The sequence below is a fragment of the Sparus aurata genome, chromosome 5, assembly GCF_900880675.1.
Source record: "Sparus aurata chromosome 5, fSpaAur1.1, whole genome shotgun sequence".
NCBI classification, from domain to species: Eukaryota; Metazoa; Chordata; class Actinopteri; order Spariformes; family Sparidae; genus Sparus; species Sparus aurata.
This window is the reverse complement of record NC_044191.1, coordinates 8211482-8238042: the sequence shown is the minus strand read 5'-3', so window position 1 is coordinate 8238042 and position 26561 is coordinate 8211482. Positions and strand designations below refer to the sequence as shown.

The window sequence follows — 26561 nt, the reverse complement described above, 5'->3', positions numbered from 1 at the left end:
TGTTGTTTTTTTGGAGCCCTGATGAAGACCTAATGGTTGAGAGATGATGGCTTTTCTAATGGTTGCCCTGTTAATGATTTAGCCACAACAATACAAGCTTTTTGATATTTCCTTTCTTGTGTCTTGATATTTTCTTATTTGCAATGCCTGGCTTGCCTTTGGAATCACCCTTTTCTCCCATTTTGCACCTGACACAGTTTTGTGTAGAGCAATAGAGCAACCTGTCATCTGCTCTCTTTTCTTATAATTTCAATTTCAAGTTTACATTTTTTGCCACTTGCCCAATAATGTACCAAAAACCCCCACAATATTCAATTGTTATCCTCATAGATTGGTCGCTGTTGTCTTCTGCTGAATTTGAGAAGTATTTGAAGATTCCCAGGCTTCAACAAGCTCAAGGAAAAAATAGAAACATGAGATCTCTTCTTGGATTTGTGCGCTCCTGTGGGGATAGCTGAGAACGTCATTTCTAACCGAGAGCTCTAAATGAGCAGTTCTGAAGCGGACTTGATTGACCGAACCTTACAGCCTGTCAACTAATCAGTGGGCTAACCAAGTCTGTGCTGTACTTACCTTGCCATTCACTGTCTGTTGTTGTTGGAAAGCTGATGGACCAATTCACTTCTCTTCCTTCACAGCTACAGTAACAATGCCAAGGCACGCATTGAGTCGGAGAGGTCTGGATGTTTCATTGCGCTGAATGAATCTGTGCTGCCATTCTTTTAAGTTTGTGATATTTAATAATCAGAGGTATGAAATAAGAATAAAATGACATAGTTCCAAGACAGAGATCTTAATGTGTTTGGTCATTAAAGGAAGTGCAGCTCCGTGTCACTTACATTTCACAACATGGCAGCTTGTCATGCCACACAGCTCCAGTCACATGCGTGCTCTCCTCCTGTGGGCAAAGTGTAATGTGGGTTAGTTACAAGAGACTGTGGCTTGTTTACTTATCTCTGTATGAGCGATATGACAGGCTGAGTGACTGACGATGATCTACTGAATTTTGTTGGCCCTGCTTTACCGTCCGGCAAGTATCTGACAACCTTGATTAACATTATTACACCCAGCTATAGGCTGCATGTAAAGCACTTGTGTGACTAAGGCACCAAGATGTTTGCCATGTTTACGTCATTGCATAATGTTGATACGTGGCTGTATGTCTAGATGTGAAGAGATACGGTAAATGTTTTATTATTATTATTATTATTAATAATAATAATAATAATAGTGACGATTATTGAACACTGCCGTATGCATTGTTTGGTCTTGACTGTTTTAAAGAGCCTATTTGTAAGAAAAGTTGAGTTTTGAGTCTCAATCCCAACTCGTCAAATAATGATCATTTGGGATTGTAGGACAACCGGCTGCCAGTCCAAAGCATCAGTTTTTGACAAATTGGGAGTGAGACTCAAAAATCTTTAAGGGGAGGTAGAAAAATTGTAAGTTTGAACAGATAGTCGGGATCCCAAATGTTATTTTATAAAAAATCAAGGTCCTTGAAAAACATATTAACATGTGCTTTGGATCCTTTTACCCTCCTCCCTATAGGTCCAAATTAGACATTTATTACAAATATTTTAAAAAATGCAGCTCTCTGTTTTTGAGTAAAGAGCTGTGACATTTGGGTCTAGCAACCAATAAATGAATGAATTAAACCTTATTGTGTTAGTGCAGATGGACTAAAGTGCTGTAATATTTTTGCCCCAGATTGAACTAAGAACATATATAATGGTAGGATGAAAGAACGTTTAAAGACCCTCCCCTGCTCACCCAAGAATAACAGATGCCCTCCCTTGAGTATACTGTCTCTTTTTTCTAACCTCCCACCCCAAATTAATAATTCTAGTATAACCGCTAAATTAAGTTCACATAAACGTGGCAGTCTGTTTTCATCATAACTGACACCAGATTATTTCAAAATATAAGAATGTGCACAGTTTTGACATTACAAAAAAGTTTGAACATAGTATTTCTTTGAGAGCAAAATAAATTAACAACTCTGTACCTGAATGTTGCTCCAGACAATCAAGCTGTTTCTGATCTCTGTAAATGTGGTTTGCCTCATTAGATAGTTTTCAGGAAGCTTTTGGAGGTAAGTACCATTATGTGCAAAGAACAGTATGGTGTCCCACAAGGCTTTGTTCTTGGTCCCATTTTATTCTTTCTTTACTTGAGAACGCAAGGTCATGTAATCCAGATGATATACAGCTACGCTCTTCTTACCTCTGCCAAGGAGTCTCTGTTTCCACCTGTGTCCGTTTGTTGGTTGGTTGGTTTGTCAGCAGGATTACACAAAAACTGAAGATAAATGGACATTTTTAAAAAAATTATTAAATTAGTATTTTGACATTTGTTAAGTTTATCAAGAAATAATGCATTGGTCTTGATTAAACATGCAATCTATTGTGTTATGGGTAGTTTAACATTTTGTGTGATACAGGGCTATTTAGTTTGAGGGTTAGGTTATTGCATAGGTTAGACTGAATGTATTACTGTTGTTTCTGCTGTTGTTGTTTTGTAAATCATGCATTACTCTGCGAGAGTGAGTCATATACTCTAAATGTAGGAAAATGGCATATTCAAATGTTTTCATATGATAAACACCATATTGAAGTGTCTTAAATAAAGGTATCTTAAATTGTATCTCAAGTTAATTAAAAGCAGCTAATTAGCGGAGGAGGTGATTGTGATGCCTTTAAAAGTGGTGCTAAGCTAGGCTTGCATACTGCCTTTTTGATGTGTGAAATAATATTGATGCAGAACGCTGCATTAGCTCCACACAGCACCAAAGGTAGTAGGGTAGCGGTAAGGAGGTTGGCTCTGAGGCGCGGTGAGGCTGGGCGGGGGGTGGGGGCTGTTTTCAGCCATCTTCTTGATGGGTTTGCATTTCAAAAGACCTTGGTCCAATCCATTAGGGGTGTAGGAAAACAAGATGTTCCTCTCCAGTTGGACTAATTAGGTTTTTTTGAGGGAACCTTCCATATCCTTAAATTGCTGTGGGGATCCAGATGTGTAACTAGGCTAATGACTGACTGGCTAACAAAGAAAAATGGGCTTTAATCCTTGAGCAGGATAATAAGTCACCTTCTGTGAGGCTGTAGTGAATAGTCATTGTCCATGTAGCTCTGCTCACCGCATACAGCCAACCTTGATGTACTCTGGGGTCAAAGCATATGCAAGCTCCCCATTAGATACACTCTAAATAGAGTGATTACAATTCCATTTACATGTGGCAACATCCTCTGTGCAGCGACAGAAGAGATGAAAAGTGACCATGAGAGGATGGGAGTGGCCCGGGGGGTGAAGGGTGAGAAGGCGCGGCAGTGTTGTGCTGAAGCCGTGTGTCTGCTTTGAGGAGGAGTAGAGCTGACAGAGGCCACCTCAAGAGACTCTTCACTCTCCATCAAAGAGCTGAGAAGAAGAGGCAGGGTCTGTCAGGGGTTCCCAATTCCTACAGAGCACCCACATGCTGCACCTCCCACCCTAAACACCTTTAGTCAGTCTCACAAAGCTCCTCACGCTGCCACAAGCCTCCAGACTCATTGGCAATGCATGACCAATCCCCAGCTCAACCACCCAAACATCACCAGAGTTTAGCACTTAGAACATGACAGACACGTCCGGGGGCTTCATTTCCACACAGTCTGCACACACTGGGATCGTATGTAACCCAGCATGCACTATGTGATGAAATGTTATCATAGGTAGCATCAGATAAAATGTGCAATACAGTTTCACAGCACAATTATCAAACAATATTATATTATATCTGATAGAAATCCTAAACTATTGAGACAACTAAGATAAGATTTCTCCCTGTGAAAGCAGCCGGGCCATATCTGGACAACCAATTTGACTTGTTCCCCCTGCAAATTGAGATTCCTTCACCTGCCCCCCACCTTTTGAACAAGGGCTATCAGTTTTAATTTTCCGAACTTTCTCTTTTCCGTCAAAATTGGGTAGGAGGAAAAAGGGGTATACAGAGGCAGGGACCACCATTCCAAGTTTTATCTGGTCTACAAAATGCCGTTATCTTAGTGCAGTGTCAAGAACTCTATCTCTTTTTTTCCAGGTGACAGGCACAGACGAGAGATAAGATTGGAAAAGAATCCCACTCCACTGAGTAAATAAATAATCAATACTCATCTAAATGTAAATGAGAAAGTAGCCCCCTTTGATAGGAGGGTTTTTATCAACCAACCAATTTTCTACAGGCACTCACTGGGCCTCAACCAAATCACCATCATTCAGCTCCCATGTAATGGATAAGAAAGGGGGGGGGGGGGGGGGCTACGGGGGTGGGCTATGGGGGAGAAAAGAGGAAGGGTCATCTGAGATCAGCCACGTTCACAGGGCTGCATCAATAGCACAGTCCCACAGACGACTGTATGCACAAGCTCTGTTTTGTAAGAGACTGTTAAACACACATACAGATTTTTGCATGACAAATAATGCTACATGAGACCAGGTGACGATGATAACAATGCATGATTAAATGCACAAATCTGAAAAACCTCAAATAAAGTAGAAAAAGAGAAGCTACTGTACTTTTTCGAGTGGTTTTTATTGCAAAAGGGCATTCCAGGGCCAGAATCAGATAAATGCTCATCTTAAGTGACCATCCTGGGAGATATTATAAAGGTTAAATACAATCACAAAGATAGAACAGGCTTCTTTTGTCACAAGGAGAGGAAGCCAAAAAAGAGATTTCTTGATAACTTGATTTTTTTAACCTTTTTTTATTTTTTATTTATCAGCTTTCTGTATCTATAATCTATAGAGAACATTTTCCTACATTGAACCCATCACTTTGTAGTCAGCGAACATAACTAATCACATTCACTACTGTCAAGTGATATTCCACGAGAATTTAGCCCCAAAATCAAAAAAGACAAGTCTGTGCATGCATCATTTCTCACGCTCTTACGCGTTAACATTTCTGATACCGCTGCACTTTTCTAACCTTCCCTGATGTTGTGTACATGGGGCGAGATTAGCATTTTATTGTCATCAGAATACACTGCTCAGACTTTAAATTGATCCAATAAAAAACCCTCAAATACTATTTTCCTCATCCTCATTGCATTAGGTTTTATTTCATAACTCATAGATGTCAATAATGGAAACCATTATAAAGCAGTATACTCAATAACAGAATTTTCCTGCTTGAAATGCATGCAGTATTGATTTCATGTTTTTCTAGGTCCATAAGGGCAAGTAGCGTGGCGGAGGTTGTTTTACTGTACTCAGTCAGCGATGCACAGAAAACAACATGGATACTGCACCGAGAGCGTCACCGCTGAAAAAGTACAGCTTCAGGAAAAATAATGAAAAGACGTGCGAAAACAAGACTTTAATGTATAAAATTAACAGATTCTATATTTTTAATGTTAGATTTTTGCTTTAATGCACAATCATTTCAATGCAATAATAATAATGATGCAATAATGTGTCATTCCAGATCAAACATCCAGTCACATGCCATTAACACTACGTTTAAGACGGCTGTGAATGCAGTGTGTGAGTTACGGGCTACTGCTGTGCGAGAAAATACTTATTTTCCAATGATAGTCCATTGTTTTATAAAGAATAAAATGAATCTGGACAGCAGTATTTTTACAACAGCTGTAGAGTGTCTGGGGCTGGTACTGTACTGTGGAAGGCTCCAGGTGAAGCAGCGGTCGGTGGCCAAGCTGTGTTTGATTTTTATTGTGCTGAATTGGAATGACAGAGCAAAGCATTTCACAGAGTGTGTCTTCCATTTCTTCCCTGGGATCCCTCCAAGCTAGCCTCTCGCGTCCCACGGGAAACAGACCCATCCGGCTAATATGCCATAAGCTGACAGCCCTCCTCTGAAATGTGTGTTAAAGAGCCGGGTTTGGAAACATAAAGGCATTCTTCAGACACTGACGCAATTTCTTTTGAAAATCACACCTCTCAGTGCATGCAGAATGCTCACAGCTCTGTTAATGCTGTGATTTTAAGCACATCCACATGCACATAATACAACATTGTCCATATGAAATAAATTTTCTACTAATAACAAATCATATAATGTTTCAGAAGAACTTCTAAATCCAGCACAGGGAGGCAACAAAGTCACAGTGATGCTTTTAGTGGAGAAAAAAGTAAAAAAAAAATGGACTTTACCGTATTATATGCCTCTGACTCACTGATATCTATGCAATTTAGCAAGTACATGAAATTGCCCCAAGTTTTCCAACCTCAGCTGTAATCCGCTCAAGGGGGATTTGCAGACTGTTCCTCCAAACCATTTTAAATCAGACAGAAATGCGAGGGTGAAAAAAAAATAACACTTTAAACGGAAATCTTGACAGGATAGTGCGACGTTAATGTTACACCACATCTGCTTTTGTTTAAATCCAACGCGTTCACACCTCTTAAAAATATTGCATCACCGCTGGTTTATAATCTGTATGCAATTTCACTCTTTGATGGTCTTAAAGAATAAAAAGTGCTGTTTCCTGACTTATTTTCATAAGAATTACAGAATGTGAACATTTATCACACTACAGAGGCCAAGCTGAATCGCAACATTTAGACTCTGTCCACACCTACTGAGGCTTCCTGTTGTGCTCTTATTCAATTTACACAAAAATATTAAAGCCCAAACTTTTAAGTACAAGAGGCAATACTGCTGTTTCATAGAGCAATCTTTCACAAGCACATTGTTCAACAACAGAATCACCAGCCGTTTAAAGACCAATACCAGAGACCATAACGCCTTTATAGCTGGTGTTGTCAACTCAATTTTCAAATTCCACCCCACACTCTGGCTCTTCTATTGAAGTGTCATCTGATCTGCTGAATTACTGACAAGGCCACAGTCATCACCGTATCGCTCTGCCTTTCTCTCCAACAACACCCATCAGCAGCTGCATTACATTCACCTTAAACCAGGGAAATAACAGCTCTGTGGGAAAAAAAAAAAAAAAGCTGCTTGAAGCCGGTGTGCCATCAACCTCTACAAGTACCAGTCTCTTTTATCTGAAGGACTGCATTTCAGCCTACTGATGTACTACTGTGCAGCAGCTCACATTATCAATGAGACAAGACTTATTTATTTATTTACTTACATATCAAATCAAAACTGGGATCAAGACTGTCAAAATTCTCATACAGTAGATGACCATGGCAGCCGACCAGAAGAGTGCACATATGATCAAGTACTACCTAGTACCAGCATGCAAGCCTCATTCACTCAGCAGGTCATTTTAGATATTCTAAAATAAATAGTAAATTAGCGTTAATGAGTTTTTGAGCATGTTTATTAACATTACATTTTAAATGTTTAAAATTTGCCAATTTATTTTTAAAGTCATAATATCAAAGATCTTCATTTAAACAGATGTCTGTTAAGTCACCTCCCAGTAACACAATGGTGATTGGGCCTGTGGCACACTGATGTAAGTGATGGTGATGAGGTGATGTCCTCTAGTGGTCTCAGAAATTATAACAGCAGCAAAGGAGGAAGTCAGTGGAAGTGGTATAAAGCAGTGGTCCGCAACCTTTTTTGCAGCACGGACCGGTTTCTTGTACAACATAATTTGACGGACCGGGTGTTTATGCAACAAAGTGCATAAACACCCGAAGTCTGTTCCTTTCTGCTCCATAACTTACTAAGGTAACATGCAGTCTCCAGCAGTTGTCCACTCGCCGTCCCCGCAGCTGCAGTTCAGACACTTTATCTGCCAACTTGAATACAGTTGTCCATCTCCCTCTTCTTCCGTCTCATCATAATTCCTTTTTTCTTTGCAAAGTTGCTCTCCAAAGACGTTTTGTTTTCCACTCATTTAGCTAGCTTGAGGGCTTATTTTAGGCTATACTGTGACTGAAACAGGTAAGTGTCAAGCGAGCCAACAGGAACAGACGGATGTTGTTAAAAGATAATCCGTTTTCAAAATAAAACAACTTTCCGAGTATGATCGTCAATATAACGGAAATAAAATAACGTATCTCTGCGGCCTGGTACCAAACAACCCACAGAACCGGTACCGGTCCGCGACCCGGCGGTTGGGGGCCCCTGGTATAAAGGATCACAAAGTATTCATAGTACAGAGGTGGGGGTTGACAGTGGTGCTGTTTGTGTTGATAATCGACAGTCAAGTTATTCTTTGTGACCAATGTAGTTAAAGGTGCAGTATATAAAAATAAATGTTTAAAACTGCCAACAAAATGGTGAAGCAAAATCAGTTTTGATGTTATGTCAAAGACTTATTGTGTTGCACAGTTTAGCATTTTTCTTCTTCACTGCGTAAATGCCACCATCACTCCCATGGTGTTCTCAGCTCACAGTCTGAACAGCTGTTTGCTATTGTGATATGTTGCCCCTTTTGTTTGTTGTTTGAATTTGACAGGTGGCCAATACATATTGTACCTTTCTTTTAGGTAATGTCACATGCATAATGTAACTGAAATTATAAATGTTACAAAAGAAGAGTAGTTATTTTAACCCAAACCACAGTGTTTTCCTAAACCTAACCAAGCTGTGTTCTTGACAAAGTCAGTCACACTGGATCTAAACAAGTTCTAATATGCCTGTCACTGGTATGCAACAACAGCCATTTTGTTATGTGGACCATGATAGCGTATGTTGTTTAAGGAGTCACTGGCATCAGATTTAGTGGTTGATGTAAAAAGGGTGTGTTGGATGAAAACCCTTCTATTCGCAGTATTGCAAACTTGATTTCTACACAAAACTAATAACCATCAGCAACAGATTCACTCTTTCACAAGTTTATTCTGGAGCCTGCTAGCATCGCAACCTGCTAGTGAAAAGTTACTATGGCTGGGAAAAAAAAAGAGAAATAATGGAGGACTGCAGGTGACATCGTTAGGATCTCTGGGAAATCAGGTCCAAAAAGAGCTGATTTACCACTTTCCGGCAAAGGTGCCGCCAAAGAGAAGATCTTCGAGATTGTTGCTTTAATTTTCTCTTCTCTAACATTTAACATTATGCTTTTCGGGCCATAGTTTTGCAGTGGTACTGTATTAGACCACATTATAGTGAAAAGTGTTCCAAATTGCAGACTGTGGTATTGTATGGTAATGTAGTGTACAGGTTTAAGCCCACCTTTAGACTAGAATCAAAGTATAAGGATTTTCAACAATTTGGACAAGAATGCGGAAACTTTGGCCAATAGAAATGAGCTCAATTTTGCAGTAGTAAGAGCAGGGTGACCCACAACTTTTCACCTCATGCTAAAAGATTTGGCAAACTCACCTGAGACTCTGATCCCAGGGGCAGCAGAATGGCTGAGGGAGGTCCTCTGGGAAAATATCAAGCTCACTACCAAACAAAAGTCAAGGACAGTATGGAATGGAAAGGTTGCCGATATGACCACTGATGTAGAGGACCAACAGACAGTCAGTGCAAGGAGAAGAGCTACTTGGAGCTGGCTGCACTCTCACTGCTCATTGGTAAAATTGTCAAGCACTTGCTGAGAATCGGTTTCTGACAAGGACAATGGGACACTTTTTGTTTGTAAGCTAAACTATTATTTAGCCTCTTATCAAGCAAGAGATTTCAGAACTGAGAGCTACATGTTAATTTTGCATCTTGTCATTAAGATACGTGGTAAAAGTATTTAAAACTGCGCACCCTACTCTGCACTCTGATTGGCTCATGTGTGTTGCTTGTTCAGGGTCAGGATCAGAGGATTGGTTGGATGGCTAGAGATTAAAAAATGCTGGAGTCGGAGCCAATCAGAGTGTGCATTTTAAGAGAAATAGGTGCTTGTTTTTGGGCTGTTGGATAAATTAGATTTTGGTCCAGTGTGACATTTTTCTACCTATTGACATTTCATAATTTTGAGCCGTTGGAACAATGACATGGCACCAGCGAAACTTCTAAATATGTTCTCTCACGGATTAGGAAACCCCTCTGAGCTGTTTTTTCTTTCGTTGCTTTTTTTTTTTTTTTAAGTAATTGCACTTTCTGCCTCAGGCACCATCGCATTACAGGTCACGAGAGACCTGTGTAACGTTTTCATAGACTTAAGCTCCTTGAAGACTGTTAGCACCTCTATTATTTATTATCAAATGGCAAAGCTGGATTTGGATGCACTTATGCTCTGAAAGGGGACATTTTGACCTGCATTATGAAAGACCAAATTAAATGTCCCAAGTAGAGGCTAGCAAAACTTTTCTTTTGGCCCATTTTTTTGTTTATCTACGTACACGACAACTAACCTACTATATGGTGATGTCAGAGATGGACTGTATGTGTTGATTTTAATCCTGAATACATTTTTACCAAGGTACACTGAAAGTAAATGTAGCGGGTCCGCTTCTGTGGAGTCCCCAATTTTTCCATAAACAAGTTTCTACGGTAGCACAGAATGAACAGAGCATGGACTCCATAGAGGGCCTTTTGCATTTTTATCGGGTATCATAGGGGAAGTGAGGTGAGGGGTGTTCAGTTGGTTGCAGTCTGCAACTTCACCGATAGAACCCACAAAATCCTCCAAACTGGATCTTCAGTACACCTTTTTATGTTATATTAATTTACAGTTCACTCATCTAACCATGCAGATAGTTTTGGTCATATCCAGCAGTGTGAGTTCAGACAACAACTGTTCGAATCAATGACTGATATTTCCTTTTAACTCCAACATTTAATTCTAGTTAATACATTTTTACTGGATGTACTGTATTTCCCCTAACTCTAAGGTTAGAATAAAAAAATAACATATACATTTTACAGTTAGCTCAGGGGCATCGCTGTTGAGTTTTTCTAATATCATCTGTTTGAGTCCCACAAATGATATTCCATCACCTCCACTGCATTAATGTGGTGGGAGTTATCTCAAAACCTCAGCTAATGCAGCCAACAGTATCCACATGGTTGAATTCCACTCAGGCTAATTGATAAAATATGTCATTTTTATGTGATTTGAGTGAATTGACCCTTTAAGTTGCGCACGTGTGTGTACAGAGCTCGTTTTACAAGCCGGTCCTCCTCTACACATCTGCTCCTGTTAATGCTGTCTCCGAGCAGCATTCCTGATGCTCAGGTGAGTGTTCTCCTGGTGTGAATTGCAGACCTTGTGCTGAACATTGATGCACTGCCTCCATTACCGCCCTGCCTCCTTCCGAGGAGTCGACGCTATTGTTTATGACACTGACACATGCAGTAATGGGTATTTCACTTCTGCACCTATACTGAGCGCGTGTTGAAACTGGAAACACAGATAAATATGGTGCGTATCCACAACATCAGTAAATTTCTATTTCATCAACTGAAGCATTAGACTGATCACTAGAAAAACCACAGTCTAGTGGGAGCATTGCTCATTGGACACACTGCCATTAGAAACTGAAATCACAAGATTGTCTTAAAAGAGCAGAAATGATCCCATGGGTAAAACAGTAGCTTCTACAAATTCACTATCACTCTGTTTAGTCTCTCTGTTTTTTTGTAGGACATAAACGTTCAGGGAATTCAAGGCGCAAAACTTGTGTAAAGATTTAACTGGAACCTCTCTTCAGGAAAATCATCAAACATGTAAAGATGTGTCTCAGGGGATTTGAGGAACTTCAGACATACTGTACAAGTCAGATGAATCCTCCAGTACAGTACGTCCCTGCAGACTGGGGAACATGGCAGCTGTCACTAACAAGGAAAGTCACATGCCACTCTTCTCCTTTATGTTCAAATACAAGCACAGACTCTGGTGTATTAGTGCCAGATATTTTCAATTATCTCGTGTCAACCTTTATCTCTCCACACTGACTGCCGTACAGCTGGATTGATGCCTTCCCTTTTTCATATTTCAAGCACTCTTGTACTTCAGAGGGGAAGGAGGAGAAGATCACAACAGTTTCATCCAACTTTTATGTAGCTGTTTTAGATTCCGGTAGCCTCGGGGAATATGGTGCATTGTAAAACTCTTTAACAAAGCTTTTAGCCGAACAATGATTGTAAATAAAAACGAAGGCTCCTAGGAAATGTTTTTCTCAAAAGAAACCAAACAGGTCGTCCATGTCAAACGCAGAAATTATCTGTGCAGATAAAAGAATGATCGAGTTTGCAGATGCACAAAAAAAAAAATTCCAGTGTAGTCACAGTGTTGATGGTGTAGTGTATATTTGCAGTGTAGCTGTAGAGCACAGCGTGGTTTTACATCTCCTCAGTGGTTTTCTATTACAGTACAACAAAAAGCCTTTTTCTGTTTACACACTCAGCTTGCATCAAGTGGAAGATTGTGCACATACAATTACAATAATAGGCGGCCACCGAGTTTGCTAATGTGCCTCTCTGGATGATGGGGCACGCAGACACTTGCTGAGGAACAGACAATGTGGCAAAAACAGAAAAAGCCCCAGTATATCCTCATTTTTCCAGACCCTGTTTAGTACATGGGTGTGCAGCCACCCCAGGAGCAGAGAGGTTACCCCACATCTGGAGAAATGAGTTTGACCCTCTCAAAGGGCACAGGAAGTTGCCCCTGAAAGCTGCAAACAAAAGCAGCAGTGGCGAGCAGGAGCCCAGAGCGCCATTCATCGCGGCTAATGACTTGTTCATTAAGAGTGATGATGGATAAAGACTTCTCACGCTGAGATGAAATCAAGATTTATATGCGTTGTTTCCTCACCCAACTTGTGGGAAGATCATCATCATTTAATTCTATCTCTGCGGCCGGTGATGGGCATCCAGAGAGCGGGCTATCAAACGGTGCAGTCAGCTGGCAAAATCCAAAACGTGCCGTTGGCACATCTGGAGCTTGCCGTCGCAGCTGAGGGTGAGCAATGGCTGCTGGCGGGTGGCCAAATTACAGGCAGAGACGCTTCAGGACTCCACAGCCTCCACCCTGGCTTCTCCTCGTTTAGATCATCATCATTATTTATTTGCTTATTTATTATTTTTTCCATTATGTGTGCTGTGTTGCATTTCAACAGCACTTTTTATTTTTTCCTCAGCATCAGCGTATTATCACACTGCGCTAGACCCTCGACCCACCTCTCTCTGTAGGTTCTTATCTCGAGCTGGAAATAGGCCCCAAGACACTTCATCAGTGTCCTTCACCCAGCTATCTGCTGCTCCCAACTTTTATTAAAACTTCAGCCTTTATCAGCTCCTGGGTAATTCAGGCATGACAAATTGGGCACCAGATGCCACCTCCATTTGAGGCCGCTGTACATCTCTTGCTCCCCTATCAAGACAATGGGAGGTGGCGGGCTGCAGCATTGTGGGATATCCACCTTCAGACCACCACATCAGGTTACTTCAACAAACTTCCAACATCCATCTCAATGCTGAAAACAGTGTGTGCTGTTGTCAAAGTTCTTTAGTACACATATGCGCTAAATCAGAGAGTTACTACATTCTAGATAACATTTCAATAACCAACTGTCAGTGTAAGCCCCTTTTCTGGTTTGGTTCTAAATTGAAAAATATATGATAAGAAAAAAGAGGTCTGAAATGTATATTGTTTAGTTTTTTCTCAATTTAATTTCTTGTAAAATAAATATCTTAGTGGTCAAGCTTCCTTGTCGTCAGATACAGTGATTCGTTTTATAACATGTTATTGGTATCATACACAATATCACTTCAATACTGTAAATATAAAATACAAAGACTATCAGGATTGAATGGTAAATGGTACTAGTATTGCTGCTAATTGTTAAAATAAATAGGTAAAATAAAATAAAAAGTTCTGTCACGATATTGTTCCACCCAAATATCACACTGGATGATATTATGATCGAGACATAAAACACAAAGATTTTATTTGGACCGAGAGGTTGATATGATGTTCACCTTTTTTACTTCTCCCTTTGCAGCAACGTATATAACACAATAAATAACAAAATGACATCGATGATTTAGAGTTGAACTGCAAATAATAGATTGCAAACATAACAGAATAGCCTACGATATTAGGTGCACAGGGGCGGTTCTGGGGGGGGGGCCAACAGGGGCCAGTGGCCCCGTAACTCCGAGTCTGGACCCCCCTGTGGCCCCCCCAACAGGGAGTCTGCATCAATAATACAATGACAGATTTCTTGCTATGATTTTGTTTTGAAGGGAAAGGCAGAAATAAAGTGTCTCAGCAGTTTACTACCCAATCAAAACTGCTGAAATTGTAAACACTGTTTTGTCTGAATGAGGGATTTATCTTTTTTTCCGGGTTGTATGTGCCCCCTAACAAAAAAGCCGGCCCCAACCTGGCCCCCCTATTAAAACTGGTCTAGAACCCCCACTGTAGGTGCAGCTAGTATGTCACAGGTTCCCTTCCATCAAGTCAGGTAAAAATTAACACTGTAATAAATTAATAAATCAATAAAGAATCACACAGCTGGTCAGTATATGATTATTGTGATAAATATATGACAGCAAATATAGCATATTATATTCAGTAATATCTAATATCAGCCCAGGCCTCATAATAAATCAATTATAAATTAAAGATATAATACGTATTAAGTTACAGTCCATCATTGGCTGTTCTAAATTTTGACACAAAGACTTGTATTTTTACTGCAAATCTATATCAGGTAGAAATATCGAGTATTGGTCTCCTTGATTACTAAAACTCAGTATTGGCCCTGAAAAAACATATTGGTCAATCCCTAGATCTGAGCACAGATCCGTTTTTTTGTCTTGAGAATATGAGCAATGATTAAAAGCAGTGAATAAAGAAAATATACTTTTAGATGATTGTGTGTTTCTGAGCCAGAAATCCACAATTAGCATCCCACGGTGCTTTCCAGTGCACTCATCTTGATGACATGGACAAGAAGAGCACCGGACAGCTCATATTTACTGTCTGCTCCTCCTGCACATTTCATTTTGGGCATGTTTAAAGATAGGACATAATTTATGATGCATTTTAAAAGAGGGAATGTGGAGCAGAGTTGTACGCTCTGTTAAATAAAACCACAGCAGCGCCAGGATATAGAAAAAGAATCAGTCAATGCCATTAGTTCATTTATATCCCAGAGATTAATAATCTTGAGGGTTTCAGCTGACTGTGGCTCCTGAGACAAGACAATAGACGTCTACTCGCATGAGATAACCTCATTCTGAAGTAAAAAGGTTGTGAAGTTGACAGCATTCATCGCCCTGCACATATTGAAGCTAGTTGGATCAGTTACTGGAACTCTTGAATCGTATTCATGGCGGCAGGGACAGTATTCATGGGATATGGTCTCTACCTCGACCTGCACATCATCTGCTCTTCAGGGGATTCGGCGAGGGTCCTGCCTGTAAATAAGAATCCATGATAGAGGGGCAGCAGGCGTGAAGCATGAGATTGGAAACCAAAGGCATCACACTGGGCTGTTGGATCTTAGTGATGTTTAGCAACACATAACTCTACACATAGACCCTGAATTTGGCATGAGCTAGTACACACTCGTGCACACAGGGGCAGCCATGCATGTGAGCACTCTCTCGCGCACTGCATTACAGTGAACTCCCTCCTTCACAAACATATCTTTCAAATTAGTTCGCAATAATCAAAGCCTGCTCTTGCAAAGAGTTGTCGGTTCAGACGGGAGATGTGTTGGGAATGAAAAGTGCACCGACAACGCAGCATAGATCCACTCTCATTATTCCAACTGGGTTCCATTTTAATTTCTCTCTAACATCCACGTTTGGTCCTCCCATGCCCAACACAGCAGTGCTGGCCAAGATACCAGCTGTGTTTCAGGGCTAAAATGTGTTTTAAGAGCTGCTGCAGGATGGTAATGTGTTGTGCAACCTGCCAGCCCATGAGCATCCTGAGGCAAATGGGAGAAGCAGTGGTTAAAAAGCAGGCTTTTTTGGGCTAGAGCCAGGGAGTAATCTACCACATAAAGGCATGGCATAACCGGAGGCTATCATATGGGATATGCCTCCCGCAAGACACAATTTTTTAGGAGACCTCCCATCATTCGGTGCCAATGGAATTTGGCACCGAAAGCCTCTTTTAGTCAATTAAGATTTAAAATTAAAAAGCACTTTACAACACCGTGTTAAGTAAATTAGCAAACAATAGATTAATTTGTCAGTGATGTTGCAGCATCCCAGGCCCATCGCAGAGAAAACACTCGCAGGGAACAGGAAATGGAGACTGACCTGGAAGACAGCACCGAGATGTGCTCCTTCTTTCACACATTTACCTATTGGTTTGAAAAATATACCAATTCCCCGGCTGAAAAGCCTTTCATTTTGGCAATTTGTTATGTCAAATAAGTTTGCTGGGCGAACTGGACTTGGGTACAGAAGCCTGTGATGAATAGTATCCATTAAGCTGGAATCTTACAAACCTTAAAGTGAAAACATACCTAAAACAAGAGCATCATTAGGAAAATGAGCAAAGACCTGAACCTGGAGTGTTTCTGAGCAGAGATGAATGATGGCATCACACCTCGGTCCATTATAGACTCTATTTATACACAGGGACACAGAGGAGCAACACTAGTTAGAGGCTTCTCTCCAATTAGGTTATTACTGGTCTGGGAGCCTTTCTACTCAAGGAAATTTCAGAATAGAAATTGTGTCTTTAATCAAGTGTAAGGAAATCTGTCATGGAATAGCTCACATTCATCCTGTTCATTTTGGTATGGAATCAAATTATGCACTTCCTCATGCTGTACATAAATGATTATTCTCCGATATTGGATGTAAATAAATAGTCTACTAATCAATACAACTTCTATGCATTGATTATTCAAACCTGTGTGTATGGATGGCTGGAATGTCTTAAAAGATGTTGTAAAAAAAAAAATAAAGAAAGAGATTGTTAAAAAAAAGTTATTTTTATTTTTTCCCCCCCAGCATTGTATGTCTAAGACATTCATACTGGGTGATTTTGCACCATACATTTTACATCCAGTTTCAGCATTCAAAATCAATGCAGGAAGTAGAAACTCTTACTATAAGTGTAGAGAAAGGGATGGATGGTGGTGGATGGCTTTGTTGCCAGACTGTCCGACATACTGTAACAGTAGTCACGAAACTAGAATTAGTGTTCACCCCCATAAAATCACATCCGCAAATGTAAACGATTGAATGTTTTAATTGCCAGTGACTCCCAAAACGACATACCACCATTCCCAAAATAATATGTCTATTGCATGTTACCATCAACACCAGTGTACCAGACCTTTGTCATGCGTTTGCTACTGAGTTAGGTTTATGAAAACATCTTGTTTTTTTCCCCCAATATTTCTTTTTCTGGTGCAGCAGCAATACGCTGCCATTGATTCCCACTGAAACAGCAAACCTGCTATTTCCTAAAACACCTTGGCTGGAGAAAATATCACTCAAACATGAAAAATAGTGCATTTGTTGCGGACTATTTTCAGCTGTGGATTAATATGCACTGGTGGATATTTATGACATTTACGTGGGATTGACCCAAAATACACTACAGTGTGTGTGTGTGTGTGTGTGTGTGTGTGTCCATGATAACTAAAGGAACCTGGTGCGACAGTGCGTTTCACTGTGGTTCATTCACAGAAGAATAAGGCTTTGGATACACAGGCTTGTCAGTAGGATCAGTTAATTTGGGTTTTTCATGGCCTTTGCATGAAGAAATATATAAAATATAACTAGTCATATCCTTTAACAACATAGTCCATCCACGTCCCTGTTCTGAAGGGTTAGGGTAAAGGTTAAGAGCGCCAATGTGTTGCCAATAAAACAAGGGGCTAATGTGAGGTATAGCGTGGCCCCTCGCACACAGCCTGAGTGGCAGGTCAGCGCACAGCCCTGGAATTCCCCCCGCGCTCCTCCTCATCGCAGGACATGGTGGCCTCACTTGAAGTCGAGCGAGGAATAAAGGATTGCCTTCTGTATTTTTTCATTAGACTTTTCTTTTGTTACTGAATACATAAATCCATTGTGGCAAGATGCAATATGTATCATGGCGCTCCACCTGCGGACGTCTCATAATGGCTGCCATGTCCCTCCAGTCAGGGATGATAAGTGAACCCCCCGTGAATGTTAATGATAGTGATCATTCTGAACCAGCCCGCCTCTCCGTCTTCTCTCACAGCCCGGGTGTCACACGCAGGGTGGCAAGGTTCAAGGGACTAAAATGAAAACAAACACTCAGGGAGATATATAAATAAATAAAGACAGAAATGAATGAATGAGGCTGAATGAATGAATGTACATAGCTGCACCTGAGTAAAAAATACGCCTCTGAAGAGGTGACCATACAGACTGCACCATGCACAGACTTTCTGGATTACTTTAATGTTTTATGTTATAATGTTGAGTAATTATTGTGTCATTTAATGCAAAGTCCATGCCGCTGTAATATTTCTCATGCAGTAACAGTAATATGCCGGACTTATTTCATTATTTACAGGGCCAGTAAACACTGGGGAGCAGGTGGGTTCAAACAGATGTGGCTGTTTACATGACCGCAATAGTCTGGGCATCATATCTGGTCATTGCTCGTAAATAGCTTTGACAACATGCACACTTGCATGGCCAGACAAAGGCTTGACTCAGCTAATCGAAACTGACAATACTGAAAACACAATGAGCCTTTTTCTATCAAGCACTGTGAGTCAAATGGGAGATGAGCTTAAGTATCCCAATAATCTAGAACAGCACCCGTACAACAGAGATTACCTGGAAAGTGGAACAACTGCTGCTTGTTAGCAGAATTAAACAAACAGTTCCACGGTTTAATGTGTAACGGGAGCCTCATTTTAATCACATTTTTAGCCGACTCTCTGCAACTTTATCCTTCAGCGTTCACTGGATTGTTTTGACCAACACAGCAGCCTCTCTAAGCAACACACCCAGCTTCAAGTAACAGGCAGGGGAGAAAGCAAACACAGAGTCCATGCCAGCTCATCCCCCGCTCTACATCTCACCGCTTCCTCCTTGTCTAACTTTGCCAAAGTCCTTGGAACTTGCCAAATCCGGTCATGCCTGCTTAGCTTGCTGGACTGATTGTGCCAGAAAAGAAAATAAGACACAGATGTATACAAACTCTTGGTGGTGCCAGTGGAGAGACAGCTAATGGCTTCATCTCGACCCTCCCATTGTAGCCGGGCACAGGTGGGGATAATTAGAGATCGCTCGCTCCGCTCAAAGTCGATTCTTTTCTGGTTGTGACAACCAAAAGGAGGCTAGGATGTGAGGCTACGCCCCCTCCCATCATCAGCCTCCTTACCCCCATCACAGCCTTGGTAAGAACAACAAAGCGGCGGCCATACAGCTTCTCCTTTATAGTCCGTGACACCCCTGGACCCTGCCTATACCGGTGGTTTGTTTTGGCAACAATGGAGGAAACTCTGAGTTTTCTAGATAGACACCAAGAAACATCCCACTGGAAAACAAAGCTCCTTAGCAGACCTTCTCCTGTCAGGCAAGGCTATGTCATAGCACAGAAAAACCACGAGCAGCGGGACTCGGGGAGTGTTTCATGGCCAGGACTAATCTACCGCTCAAAAGAGCTCAAGCTTGGTAGACATGTAAAGTAAAAAAAAAATGTCAAGAAATGTAATGTTTTTCAGCCTTTGGAAATTGAATACTTTCAAGTGCACCATGAAAAACAGTCAGGTGTCTCAATCCAGATTGCTGCCTCATTTAATAATTTATGTTCCTGAACTCCAGATGTTTGAATGAGCTCCAGAGTGTGACCTCTGTCCTCTCTCTGGGAGACTCGTAATGAAATAATCCCGCATGAGCAATTCCTGATGCAAAGCGGAGAGCTATCATATAGCCTGTGTGCTTCAAAAGGCTCGAAAAAGCCCTTTTTCCTCCGTTAGCCTGAGTGACAGCAGAGAGACATGTGTCTTCAGATGAGAGGAGGCGAGTCTCATTACGCCGTATTTGGTTGACACTGAGTGATTCAAGTGTTCCTGGACAATTCAGACACACTGATATAAAACACATTAAATGTCTTTCACAGCACTTTACCTGACACTGTTCATCTACGCTCATCTGTTATCCCTGACGAGCCGGCTTTTGTCGTCGCTTCAAGTCTGGGATCAGGACTGTGGTGAGTAAAAAGGAGCTGCAATGAAATACACAGAGAGGGAAAAAAAATAATAATCTGAATTTGAGATCTTAAGATGTGAAATATCAAATCTCCCTTTGAATTTGGTTTTCAAAGACAAATTGGAACTTTTATGTTGCTCGTTAGAAGGTAATAATTTATCCCTTTCCTGGTGCTGTGATGCTGAATTGGAAGTAAACAGCAGGTACCAGTGGATGTATACTTTTGTCAAATTTGATAGACCACATGCAGATAAAATCAAACACATATTGTAATCCTAGCTGATACATAGGGGTGTCTGACAAGGTAAACCGTCCTAAAAAATGATTTTCCTTGTTGCACAGTAATCACATATGACACAACATAATGTTTTTTTGACATCCTGCATTTAAAAAAAAAAAAAAGAAAGAGAGCAACAACACAGGCAGGCATGTGCATGATGTACAGTTCCTCCAGGAGTGACAGGCATAGAGACATGATGACACATTGAACTGAGCAACCTGAGAGACAATCACTGTGACACTGACGATTTGCAGCTCAGTCAGGATGGAGAGGAAACTCCATCTTCCACATCAGCAAAACTCAGTGAATGAAAGTTGTCTGGCTAGTTCCCAAGTATTACACTATTTGACACTATATGGCCATGCAATACATGCAACCACAAGAATAAATGTTTTTTCCACACCCCCCAGACAAAACAACAACTGCATTCTCTGTATTAGTCACTTACGGTTAACGTGAAGGTTTGTCACATGTCAGACTGGGAGAATTATCAAAAACCAACAAACCGAAGTCAGCACCCGGAACCGATACTTGTAAGTCCGCAGTCAGAAATTGTTAGCTTACATCTCTCCTCTTTGACACCAAGGCGTTGATCCTCATTCTTGCTGCAAAGACTTTGAGGTGAGAGTGAGGCGAGGATAGTGATAACGGTGGAGGCGGTGATACGGCAGGTGAGTGGAGAGGATGCCAAGCCCAGTGGTCAGCGGGTAACAGAGAGAGGGCGGCTGTCACATCCTGCTGACTTAGCCAAGACAGATGAGACAATCAGCAAGCCAAGGCCTGGACAGTTCTTCAGCTCTGCCTGCATCCTGTGTTTGAGGGCAGCTTTCCACAACATCTCAAACCCGAACGCACCTTTCACTCTGCTGCAATGTGGAGGTGAGGCCACTGCTCAGGAATGTGCTAGAATTCTTGGTGTCCAAAATGTATATGATGTATTCTGTTGATAATTATAATGTGAATTCTTTAGGCTGAATAAATAGTTTTTTCTTTAAATAATTCCCGTGGATCTAATGTGCAATATTGTATCCAGTAACTTGCAATTTCTGTCTCCTTCCGTCAAACCGATGAAAACGAAAGATTTAGCTTGATGACGCAGTGAAGCATGGGATCATGGGAGTTGGTGACATGTATCATTGTTGCATCATTATCAACACATCCTCATACCAAAATGACTGGGTAGGTCAACTGGCAAGTGATTCCCAAAATTACACGAATCACCGTTCCCAAAAACAACTTGAAGCTATACAGTCAGTTTGATCAGTTTAGGCAGGACATCTACTTGGTCAGGTTAAGAATAACATCATGGTTGGGTTAAAATAACTGGGTCACTTCTGTAACTACAAACATACGTTTCGAAAGAAACTTACATTATGTTATGTACATGATGTTTCTTAACTACTTCAGTGAGTTTAATTAACTCACCTTTTACTTTTGTTTCACCCTGGACATGAATTGGGGCATCCTGAATAAAGTTCTGTACTTAACCCGACCTTCTGTTCCCGACCTACTCATGATATCGACATTGCTCTTCACACAGCTTCTTCTCACTTCCTTATATACAGCCGTGATAATTACTACAGCCAGGAGAGGCCCCTAACAAGAGATGTAAATATGGCTTCTAATAAGCTGCTTTCAAAGTCGACCCATATGGATGTTTTTTCTGATGAGGACAGGCTGATGGAAATCTATCTGATGGAAAAACTAACTCACGTTACATTCAGTCTCATTTGCTGACTTACTTCTACACTTTCCGACTCTCTCACAGAGATTAAGGCGACAGAACAAACGAAATGCACTGTTACATAAAACAAAATTATTAAATTCTCTGCGTTGTTGTTGAAATCAACAAGTACACAACTCAGCCAAACGTATGGCAAAGGTCTAGTCGTTTCAGACATTCTAGTGTTGAAGAATAACATTTTCAATACATATACATATAAGTGATACATACGCTTTTATATGCATTTTCAAAATACTCTCTTCCATACAGTATCATATCATCAGCAGACTTAGAGGTCCTCTCAGCTCTATGTAGTGTTTTTCTCTATGTTTTTTTTTTCTGGTCCTCAACTTCACTGTTTTGGTTTACGCTCACCTCTGTCATTAACCTTGATTCAAGCTGCACCAGGCACCTGTTATTTTTTATTCTTGTCTTTTTTCTAGTTGAATATCTGTGATATAACATGAAACACCTTTTCTTCCTGCCCAGCACCAAACTGCTGACATGAAAAGATAACAACTAGCGTAGGGAACTATGTGAGGTGTTTAGGCATGAAAGATTCCAATATTTCCTCTCAGCATGGAGACCACAACAGAGCTAAAAGGAGTCATTATTGGACTGAGTGAATATTAAGACTAATATTAACAGTCAATATTGGCCAATTACGACAATCTCTGTACTTTCCCTATCACAAACACTGCATAATGTCAATGTATCTGGAAAAAGCCAATAAAGAAATTGTTCAAAAAAATATTGGCCAATTACACAATTCTGTATAAATGCCAATGTTGTTCATTGTCTGCTTGATATGTAAATAGGCAATTGTTTGCTAACACGTGCGCTCTGTCAACTTGACAATATGTGAATGTTGAATTTTCAATTTCAACTTCTCTATAGCGACCAAAACAAATAATTGAAATGACAAATTCACAATCATCATTGCTTAAATATTGAATGTCAATATAAGATATTAATAAGGTGAAGTTCTGCTCATATTTTGAACCCCATCTGTCACTGAACAATATATACACATTAATAAATCAAATGCCTTTAAAAGTGAATCTTCCTTTCCTGTTCTTTCTCAGTGTCTTTTGAGGCACTAAACACACAGCGGTTAATTTTCTTCACCCACAGATGTGTTAAAGATTCCTCTTGCTAACAGACACTGGACAGAGTGAGATGTCATGGCTGCATGTAAACCTTGGACCAGAGTAGAGGTATCGTATGCAAAGGGTTTTATGGGGTATGTGGTCTTAATTTTGATAAACGCTAACATCAATAAAGGTGGTGTGAGACAGGGGCAACCAATCATGTGAACCGTTGTCTCATTTGTTTGTGGTAATTATACCAAGGTGTCACAATTAATTTGACAATGACATATTGAAGTTTAAAAAAGCAACACATTGAACCTTAAAGCACTGCTTCAGATGTACTCGCTGGTATCCCTGCTGCTAATGATGCCTTCATGTGTCCCAAATTGAAAAAAAAGAAAAAAAGTTTTTTGTGTGTCTTTGTGTGTGTCAAAAATTTCCTAAGGACCATGCTGGACCCCAGGCCAGCTTCCAGCCTCTTTCCTAATTGCATTGATTTTTAGCACAGTAAATCTAGCTGTGTCACAATCTGCACTCCCCAGGCATGATGTAGTGCTCCAACGCCAGCCTGCACGTCTGCTCCCAAATCTGCTGGCTTAAAACTGAACTTTAATGGCTTGATTAATGGTTAAATTAATTAATTGCTAAATGTATGCTAATTGTTTAATTGGTTGCCTGATCTATATAAGATCATTTATAAATTAAATGAGTTGATTTACAAAGTTTATTGATTAAATGTGACAATGAGTTATACGGCTGACTACCTGATTTGCAATTTTACCAATTAAATTCACAAAGTGTGGTTTTGCAAAGTGTGCCCTATCCAAGTGATCTATACCAGACCTGACACTGCTGTACTTATTTATGAAATCAGACAGCTGATAATGATGCATTAATATTAATGCAAACTGTAAATTTTCATATTGCTCTGCAGAAACCAATCCGAGAACATTTGTCATTGTAAATCCATCCATATTTCACATTTTTAATGCAAATTGAAGTGGAAGTCCTCAGTAAGGTCAAGTATCTGGGAGGAATCTGATTTTTTTGGTTCGGTGAGCTACAGGTGAATTATCTTGAGAAGACGTGTGAAGGACAATCTAAAGGAAATGCTCATGAATAAACTGCACATATATATATATATATATATATATATGCCAATAATATAAATGTATGATACATTTTTGTAGGACACTCTCTGGAAAACATTAAAGGAGTATAAATGTAAGGGTGTCACAAATGTTGAACTATGCCTTGGAACAACTCCATAATAGGAATAAAATATACCAAAAATCAGTGTGTTCAGTATTTGTATTACAGTGGTGAATGTAAATGTTATCATGCTGCCTCCTCAGCTCTGTATTTATTGTTTTAAGATGAAATACAGCTAAGCACACATAGTGTTTAGATACACTCAATTGCATAAAAATGTCAAAGAAACAATCAATCGTAGTCCAGCACCATGGCACAGTAGTACACTCAACTTCCTGTCTGTTAATTACTATTTTAGTTTTTGGTTTCTTTGGGGCTGGAATGCATGCAGGGATTATGGGAAATATGGATATTATATATTTTCACTCCCTCTGCATTAAATACAGCAGCCTGGTCCATGGCCACTTCAAAGTTTGATGCTGTGATTACCCCTGTGGTGCTTGGCAAGGGCCCCTCTAGTGCAGTCACGTAAAGAGCGAGAAAAGTTTGAGGAAAGCGGTTGGATAGGTCAAACACTGGACTTTCCCTCCAGAGATCGAAGTTTGCATCTTGTTTGTGACTATGAGTCAAGAAAGATTTGTTTTTGTGTTAAGTTATGTAAGTATGTTAACCTAGATACATGGCATAACTTAACTTAATTACATAATGTAAGTGACAGATGTTATGTGAATGACTGAGTGTAGTTGTTGTAACCCAAATTATAATCTTATCCTAAACCTATCAGGAAGGATTGGTGCCTCAACCGAACCAAGTGTTTTTTGTGCCCAAACCAAATCAAACTGTGACGTTTTCACAACATAAATAAATATAGTAAAAATATTGAAATATTGAAAGATACCATAATAAGTTGTAATATGTTATCATATCTGAAGTGCTTGTCTGCACCGGACATATCATATTATGTAGTATTGCTTAGTTGACCATGGAGTCCTTTAGAGTTGGGAGTGAAAATGGGTTGGCAACCGTTTATATACAATTGTTGGATGCTTTATATAGAGTTGCGATTCTTGACTAACAAATATCTTTGTTATGTGTTACAATTGCATTTAAGTGCATTATGAACAATTTGTTGAATGTTTATCTACAGTACGTGAATACGAAATTATGCTGTGAAGCTAATGGGTAGCCTCCAGTAAGTTTCATAATGATCGTTGTGCTGACATGTCTGAACTTCAAAATGAGGAAAAAACATCTGTTGTTACCTGAAGGGTTCACGTCTGTCTGACCTGGAAGAGGGATCCCTCCTCTATCGATCTTCCTGAGGTTTCTTTCATTTTTTTCACCATTAAACTGTAAAAAGAAAAAAAGGAAAGGAAGCTTCCTTATCCGATCCAAGGGTCTAAGGACAGAGCATGTCCAGATTGTAAAACCCTTTGAGGCACATTGTGATTTGTGATACTGGGTTATATAAATAAAAACTGACTTGACTTGTCACTCTTTTGGTAATGGGTTCCCCTGCTTGAAGTTAGGTTTAGCCATCAATACACGACTGACAGATCATACTTTTTACTAATGCGCACTCATGTAAATATTTTACATAAATACTGTAGGCAATAAATAAATCGCTGGTCCAATCTAGCTTGCTAAGCTCAACACTAGATTGATGGTGAGAGTAATTTACAGCATTGAGCTACAGAAAACACTTTCAAATAAGTACATGGACTTTGCGTGTCTGCCACAGCACACAGGGCTGCCACTGTCTGGGATGGCAGCCTACGGAGGCCAAAGTGGGAAGCAGTGAGGAGGCCTACCAAATTGAAATATATTCAAACAAACTTCAGAACCTAGTCGAAAGAAGAAAGTGTTAGCATTGTACAGTTTTGTAGACCACGGAATACGTTAAATACTGTTTCAATCCACGTTTCATTTGTTGCTGCTGCAATAGGATTCATATTACATCCAGATTACCAGGTAGGCACGAATTCTGCCAAGCGACAGTCTGCTGTTCAATTCCTGTTCAACTGGGCGGGATATTTTTAATGAGACGTTTGGACTTTTTTCTTCTGTCTTTGGGGGAACAACACGGCTTGTTTTCAAAGGGACGTATGGATGTTTTGCTTCCTTCTCCGGGGCAACACAGCATGAGTATTTTTTATATGGGGCATCAAACATTTTACAGTCCACAAAACCATGTATTTTTTGCCGAACATGGTCTTTTCCTAACCCTAACCATGTGGATTTTCCACCTAAACCTAACCAGACTTTAACCACAGTGTTGGCACAACACAAAACGACAGGTATTTTAAGCCAAACCACAGTCTATTTCTATCCCTAACT

The 26561-nt window shown here is 40.2% G+C and overlaps 1 long non-coding RNA gene across 1 annotated transcript; it reads right to left on the bottom strand.

Moving 5' to 3' along the window:
- Positions 1–1245: 1245 nt before the first annotated feature.
- LOC115582026 (uncharacterized) lies at positions 1246–25574 on the bottom strand. Its single transcript, XR_003984123.1, has 3 exons — positions 25487–25574; positions 19898–19994; positions 1246–2301 (listed from the first exon to the last, which is right to left on the bottom strand). It is a non-coding gene; the product is annotated as an uncharacterized LOC115582026 (long non-coding RNA).
- Positions 25575–26561: the final 987 nt, after the last annotated feature.